Consider the following 8,560-nt stretch of genomic DNA (forward strand, 5'->3'; position numbering starts at 1 on the left):
AAATTAATTCCTTATCATTAATCCTAGAAAACCAAGCGCAAATGTCGTCTTTTTATGGCTTTCCTTTCATAATGTGGCGCGGCATGGATTGTTTTGTTTATTATGATGCGCACGTTCTTTACTTTTGAATGAGATATGAGAGTGTGAAGATTTCGGAGAACAAAATTGGGCCTATCATTGGTCTCATTGTGTGTGAACGACCCTAGTATATCAGGGATTTGAAACCATAAGAGCTTCAGGTAGAATTTGTTAATTTTATTGGGAAGTATGGTGTATAGGACGATTATATGTAGTTTTAAAAAGGCTTTAGCCAGCTAAGCATGAAACTTAATTATGATTAATATATGTTTTAGTAATTTTTATGTGCCTTTATTTTTGCATTTAACAATGATTTATTAAACCAAATAATTTTCCTTTAAAGCCAAAGTTTCCAAAGATTTTTACCGTAGAGAAAAATGATTTTTAAAAAGCAAATAAGATTACGTGGTTATAAATAACTGGAATTATGAACTAATTGATATTGTAATTTCAGGTCTTTGAAATAATTTCATCAATAAATCTATATTCAAACCTGCTGTTGAAACTTGATGGTTCCTGGTATTGGGGGTTTGTATGTTCGCCAACTGATCTCGTGAACTTCCCGCTAATTCGGAAGTCAAGCTCAACCAAAGTGTCATGGTTGAGACAATTTCAAAGTATCTGATGAATAGGCGTTAGCATTCATCAAGAGATCAATAGCATCCAGTGAATTATTGATGCAATAAACTGTGACAATTTTTCTGTGAAATAAGTACCTAGTGAATCAATATGCCACTAACCAAAAAGCAGAAAATTGAGCGAGCTATCGCTATTGGCAGTGAAAGGCTAAGTTTTTGATGAGCAGTTAAAAGTGTTTTATGACAATCTAAAAGCCTGCCAAAGTTTTAGTTCATGTGAAAATGTGACTGTAAAATCAATTCGTGACATTTTTAGTGAGGTCAAGGACCAATCTGACCTAATAAAAAGTCTAAAACCTGCCGTGGAGACTAGTGAGCTGCGCGAGTTTAAGCGTGAATTGGATGAAGCTAGTGAGCAGAAAACTGTTGCAGATAAAGTTTATGCGTTGTTGGAGCAGTGTACAAAAATTCTGTACTGGCTTGACAATGATTCAGACGACGCGAGGTCAAGCACTGCCGCCAGGAACCTCGACGTCATTGAGAAGGTGAAGATGGACATGGGAGTGCTTAAAATTTCCGTGGAGTTGCGCCAAGAAGTACGTGATATGTACCGAAGGCTTAGAGAGATGGAACGTCGTTCATCTAACCTGGATGAGAGTGGGACACCTGCCATGCTCTCCAGAAGTATGTCTGCCGTGGATATTCGGAGTTCCAACCCGCAGTATGGGCGCTGGGACAACAGTTTGTTGCCGTCGTTCGACGGTACTGACACGGATTACCCAAACTTTAAACAGGTCTTTAAAGATCTATGTTCTGGTTATGGATTTGCTGACCAGAGGTTAAGTCTGATGTTGTGTATGGAGAAGGTGATAACCAACCCGGAACTACGCAAGCAAGTGTCAGCGATTAGAGATCATAATGAACAATGGGCGTTTCTTGATCAGATGTTTTTATCAAACACTCGCCGGTTCATGAGGATTTTAACCAAGTTGAACAAGATGAAACCTGTGGATAAACCTGTGGACGTGGTTAGCGCAATTGCTACCTTCAAGAGCATGATGCAGGAGGTAGAAGCCATCGTTGGTTCTGCAGCTAAGGATTACAACCACCTGACTCTTATTCATATTTTTAAAGACAAGTGCCCTGAAAATTTGAGAGACAAAATTATGATGGAGCTAGGTAGCATGAACCAACCAAACATCCCGAAGATTGTAGAACTGCTGGAGAGGACCAGGGGTGCCATGTTGGCCGGTGATATGTCCTATGACAGTGGCGCCGGCAAGAGAAATCGTGACAGAGCTGCCGCCGCGCAAGTATCTGGCCGCAGCGACAATAAGAATGGTAAGGCTGGAAAGGACAAGGCTTCCAAGTGGAACAGTACATGTCCTGTGGAGAGCTGCAAGGAGAAACACCCGATTTTCCGTTGCCTCACGTTTAAGAAGATGGATGTGGTTGACCGAAAGAAAGTTGTCCAGCAGAAGAAATTATGTGAACTTTGCCTATGTGACGGCCATACTGCTGACAAATGTAATAAATCGGATAAGCTTGGTGTTTGTGGTACCAATAATTGCGACAGATACCATTCCAGGTTACTCCATGAGGCTAGTGCTGGTGTGAATACAGTTTACAAGTCAAGTTCTGCACCCAGCCCCTGTACCTTCTTACTGCAGTTGGTTCCTGTTGTAGCACCTGGCGGCGGCACCTGCCACGCCACGGTAATGTTTGACTCCGGGGCAAATTTGCCACTTGTGTCTGAGAAGTTATCCAACAAGTTGAAGCTGAAATCTACCGGCAGATATACAACTATTTCTGTAGCTGATGGCAGTGAATCTTCCTGCCGCAATGTTGTGTTTTATCTGAAGGATAGGGACGGCAATCTGAGGGAGTTTGAGGCAGCTGTCATGCCTACCCTCGGCAGGGCCAACGAGATGCGCTCGGTCCACCCCGAAACTGCCGCCGAGATATTTAAAATGCCGCCAGAAAGGTTTACATATATTAGTGGAGGCTTAGATATCATCATTGGAAATACACATCCTGACGTGTTTCCTTCGACCTACCAGAAAGTGGGCCAGTCTATGTTGTGGCGAACCATTTTTGGTAGTGGTTTTATCTGTACGAGTGCTGATGGTGGAGCTGGAGATCAAAAGTCGGCTTATAAGGCTGTTAGTGTCAGTGGAGGCACTTTGCCAGACTTTCTGACGTCTGAATCGTTTGGCGTACAGCCGCAGGCACTTTGTCCAGGATGTACTGCTTGTCAAGAGTGCAAGGCTATGGCCGACGGCACTACCTGGGACCAGCGTGAGAGGCAGAGGATAATTGAGGCAGGTTTAACACTAGACTTGCAGTCCAACAAGTGGACAGGTCAATATGCTTATATTGAAGATCCTCACACTTTACCCTACAATGAGAGTTTAGCCCGCAAAATTGCTGAAAAGGATCGTGCCAGGATGGTCAAGGAAGGTACCTATGGAATGTATGTGGAGGTATTCAACGACGCCATAAGAAGAGGCGTTTTTCAAAAAGCCACGCCTGAAGAATTGCAGTATGAAGGACCTAAGTCTTGTTCATCAATAGTGGTTGCCTTCAAGGAGGATTCAAGTTCCACACCCATGCGATTGTGTGCAAATAGTTCTCTGACGTTCAAGGGTACCAGTTTTAATAACATAATGCTGGGAGGCCCGCCGCCGATGCAGAAGATTTTTTATCATTTGATGCTTTTCCGCGGTTACAAGGTTGGTATAACCGCGGATATCTCCAAGTTTTATAACTCCATCCTGGCCACAGAGTTCGACAGCCAGATGAAGAGAGTTTTATTTTCCCCGACGCCAGATGGTCCACTTGAAATTTACCTGACCAAAGTTGTGAATTTCGGCGAGTTAGCCGCGGGAAATTTGGCAGTTACAGCCCTGAAGTTGACGTCCCGCCTGTTCGGCGGAAAGAGTGAAGCAGAGGTCAAGGAGATGTATGGAGAGGGACAGATAAACGGTAGTGAAATTGTTGCTAAACCTGAATTATGGAAGGAGCCACAAATACCTACCTACCCTGATGAGGAATTCAAGTTACCTCAGATTCCAGTTGCAGTCAAGCTTGAGAAGCACAGCTTCATAGATGACGTTATTTCGGGAGCAGGATCGAAGCCAGAAGCCAAGGAGATGATGAAAGAGGCCGACAGAATTATCGGCAAAGGTAGTTTTTCCTTCAAACAAGTCATTTATTCTGGAGATGATTGCCAGCCTACCAAGGTTCTCGGGCTGATATGGAAGCCAGCCACCGATGTGTTGTCCATCGCCACAAGAGTCAACCAAGATGGTAAGGTCAAGGGAAGGAAGGTGAAAGAGGATGCTGATTTGTACAACCTCCAGGACGCCTTGGACGAGAATCTGACAAAGAAGATGGTCCACAGGGTTGGCAAAGTCCGTCAGAGATGCCCTGCCCTTTGATATTATCAGAGTGATGTACTTTACTGATTCATCGTGTGTTTTATCACAAATAGTTTCCAACAGTGCTATGCTGAACACATTTAATTCTCATCGTATTGGAGAAATTCAATCTGCAACCAACAAGGATGACTGGAGGTGGGTCCCGGGGACGCACAACGTTGCAGATTTGGGCACCAGAAGCACCTGCAAGGTATCAGATTTGGGACCAGGTTCCAGGTACAGATTGGGCCCAGAATGGTTGCGCCAGGATGAAAGTGCGTGGCCGGTGAAAACTGCCGAAGAAGTCAAGCAGGTTTTACCCCCAGAGGAGTTGAATACCAAAATGGTTAAGTTATGTTCAATGAAAGTTGCCGGAGAAGCCGCTGAAGATGTCTTTAGGTTTAAGCACAGGAGATCATTTGGACAGGCCAAACGTATTATGGCAGCTGTCCTGCAAGTTGCGAACACCTGGTTGAAGAAGCTAAAGAGCAGACAAGAAGGTAAGACTACAGCCGCTGGTAGTCATGTAGCAGCCGCAGATTCTGTGTACAAGCCGTCTTTGTACAATTTTATGGCGGCGGCGGAACTTTTCATTGTGTCACGAAGCCAAGAGGATGAGTGGATAAATGACGCTAAAGGCAATTATGCGTCATTAAATCCATTAGTGCATGAAGTATCATTGACCTGGCCTGTCGTTGGTCCCGGAGGAAATTATGTGACCAGGGAGATGAGGATTCTTAAAATGGTTGGTCGTGGACAGCCAGTCATTGACGCCATTACTGGCGGCCGTAAAATGATATTTGAAGACATGCCAGGTTTAATAATTTTGGAGCCTGGTAATTGGTTAGCTGCTGTTTTTATGAGAGAAGCACATGCTGAGCTTCACTCTGGTGTCCGTGGAACTTTAGCTGAGAGCCGCCGTTGGTGCTGGATTGTGAAGGCAAGGAGGTTGTCCATCATGGAGGTGAAGAAGTGTTGGCCCTGCAGTGTTGAGAGGGCTAAGGAATGTCGTGCTACCATGAAGGACGTGTTACCTGACAAGTTGGTCCCGAGCAGGCCTTTTGAAGCTGTGCAAGTCGACCTGATGGGTCCGCTGGTTACGAGAAGAGCTGCCGCCAAAACGAGGAGTCAGACAGCAACGAAGAAGGTGTGGGTGTTCGTGGTGGTCTGCAGATTCTCAGGGGCGTTGTGGTTAGATGCCTTGGAAAAGTATGATACCAGCAGTATCCTGTTGTCCCTGCGCAAGTTGGAAGCTGTTCATTGTCTGCCGAAGATCATAGTAAGCGACATGGGCACACAATTATCCGGTGCTCGCAAGGTTTTAGAGCAGAAGTTGGGCAGCCAGGTAGAGTTTTCTTGGTCTCAGATCCCGGCCCGAGCCCACCATTATATTGGGCAAGCGGAGAAAATGGTGGGATTAACCAAGAGATTGCTGTCCAAGAAGTTGGTGAATAGTTCTGTTAATTTCAACGAGCTCCTGGTGCTGTTGGCGGAGGTTAGCAAATTGATGAATAGCAGACCATTGACGATTGAAGCTGCGAACGACGTGGAGAATTGGCGGCTGATCACCCCTGGCCAGCTGCTGGGAAATGTTGACCGCCAGCCGTTGTGCAATGTGGCGATGAAACCGGAGGACCAAATTTCCTCCAGGTTGAAGTTGTTAGAAGATTTGTCTGCCCAGTTTTGGACTGCCTACCGCCAGGAGATTCTACCGAAGATATTACGGATGTCCAAGTGGAAAGATGAGATGTCGGAGCCGCTAGCCGACGGAGATATAGTTCTGGTTACGAGTACCAATCCGCTGATGAGATGTTTGCGGATGGGCCGAGTGACGAGAATTGAGGATGGAAGAAAGACTGCAAGAGTCTTGTTCAGACTGACAGATAAATCTCCCCTAGAAGAACATGCTGTATCAGTCAGGCAGTTGTTAAAAATTATGATTAATAATTGATTCTTATTTTATGGAAATTGAGATTTTTTTTAGTAAAAAAACCACATTTTTCACATGCCTATTTTTATGCCTAAAATAAGAATCAAATGAAATGCGATTAAATATTCTTCTATTTCATATGCTCAAATTTAATTTTATTGAGTTTAATTTCTTTTCAAAAGTACAATTCATTTTAAAACTTACCTGAAAAGTTTAACAAAAAGGAATAAATGTGTCGAGGTTGCGTGATTCGATATTTATTCTAAGAAAAAATCAAGTATTTTTTAGCAGATTTTTTTAAAATTATATATGAATTTCAATCAAGTAAAACACTTTTATTCAGATCAAGGAATGATTGAAAATTCATATTTAAAGTCTCATTTTTTTTTACAAAGAAAAATTGGTATTTTTTTTATAATTCCGATGAAAATTCTAACGAAGATATTATTATTTGCTATTCTTTAAGTATTAAAAAGTTTTATTGTTGATTAAGATATTACAGTTCTTATTCATTAGGTTTGAAAAACTTTCTGCCCAAGGATTTTGAAAAATTTTTTCTTACTACTCTTTTTGATGCTTAACAAATTTAGTTTTAAGTACCTATAAATCTTAATTTTCTTGTCTAAGATTTATTTCGTTTTATTTTTACCATTATTTGTTTACATTTACATTTCAACCTGATTTCGTAGGTACTTATTGATTTATAATAATGATTTATTACCTATTGATTATGAAATGATTATATTTAGTATAGTTGTTATATTTACAACATCATGATTAATAGGATTATCTATTTTAGGATTTGTGTATGTGATCTTGTGATTGTCATGTGCATGGAATGTTGTATGGTACAAACCAATCCCCATCCTTCTATCCTAAAATGTGAGGTATTATGAGTCCTAGTGAGGAGTATAATATTGTGTATGCATTTCACGGGGTTTCATTTAGTTAGGAGCAAAATTGTCACGTTTTCGGGATGTGGCCATTCTCATGTGATTATGGTGAGTTGAGTTTAGTGAGAAATGTTGCTAGTGCTCAGCGCAAAAAAAAAAAAAACCTTGAATCTCGTTAAGGAAGTTAATTTGACTTTCAAACGGGGGGTGTGTCTTAACCTCTTTTCGAGGAAGCTTTGTGTTTATCAAGTACGAAATTAATTCCTTATCATTAATCCTAGAAAACCAAGCGCAAATGTCGTCTTTTTATGGCTTTCCTTTCATAATGTGGCGCGGCATGGATTGTTTTGTTTATTATGATGCGCACGTTCTTTACTTTTGAATGAGATATGAGAGTGTGAAGATTTCGGAGAACAAAATTGGGCCTATCATTGGTCTCATTGTGTGTGAACGACCCTAGTATATCAGGGATTTGAAACCATAAGAGCTTCAGGTAGAATTTGTTAATTTTATTGGGAAGTATGGTGTATAGGACGATTATATGTAGTTTTAAAAAGGCTTTAGCCAGCTAAGCATGAAACTTAATTATGATTAATATATGTTTTAGTAATTTTTATGTGCCTTTATTTTTGCATTTAACAATGATTTATTAAACCAAATAATTTTCCTTTAAAGCCAAAGTTTCCAAAGATTTTTACCGTAGAGAAAAATGATTTTTAAAAAGCAAATAAGATTACGTGGTTATAAATAACTGGAATTATGAACTAATTGATATTGTAATTTCAGGTCTTTGAAATAATTTCATCAATAAATCTATATTCAAACCTGCTGTTGAAACTTGATGGTTCCTGGTATTGGGGGTTTGTATGTTCGCCAACTGATCTCGTGAACTTCCCGCTAATTCGGAAGTCAAGCTCAACCAAAGTGTCATGGTTGAGACAGAAGATTACACAGCTGTCATTCTTTGATAGCAATGGAGAAAATCACATTTTCCCCCATTATATCTATTATGCATGTTCTGCGCGCCTGAATGACGGACAAAGTGAATTAGAGTATGCTTCGCTATATACTAATAAAACAACATGGGGTAGAACTATTTCATTATAATAAACTGGAATTATGACACCTACGATTTTTACTAATATACTACGTAATTGAAACCACAATAAAACAACCATGTGAAAAGTACAAATTCATGTTTTAATTTGTCAATCAAAAATTTTTTAAACCATTTTTTTGACATTTTAAAAATTCACATAATGTTAAATTTAAAATAAGTATTTTTCATCAAATTACATAAAAAAATAAATATCAACTTAATTCAACATAAAAAAGAATTTTGTTATTCTTAAGTTCTACATTGTTTTTTGTTAACTAAATAATTCTATAGCAGACGAATTTCACATCATCACATGCGACACTTCCCTTGAAGCAGAGTTGAAAATAACTAACCAGAGCTGCCAACTTTTATAATTTTATATTTTTCGAGTATAATTCATATTTGTTAAATGGAAATACAGTTTAAGTAGTAAATTTCAAAGACATATTTTTTAAAATTTTTAATAAATTTATATTTAAATAATGTTTTATGATCGTTTGTTAGGCAACCCTAAATATGACCACAACTTTAAATCAGAGATAAAAAATAAATAGTTTTTAAAA

Source organism: Acartia tonsa, chromosome 14 (genome assembly GCF_053477335.1).
Source record: "Acartia tonsa isolate MP-2025a chromosome 14, ASM5347733v1, whole genome shotgun sequence".
Classification (NCBI taxonomy): domain Eukaryota; kingdom Metazoa; phylum Arthropoda; class Copepoda; order Calanoida; family Acartiidae; genus Acartia; species Acartia tonsa.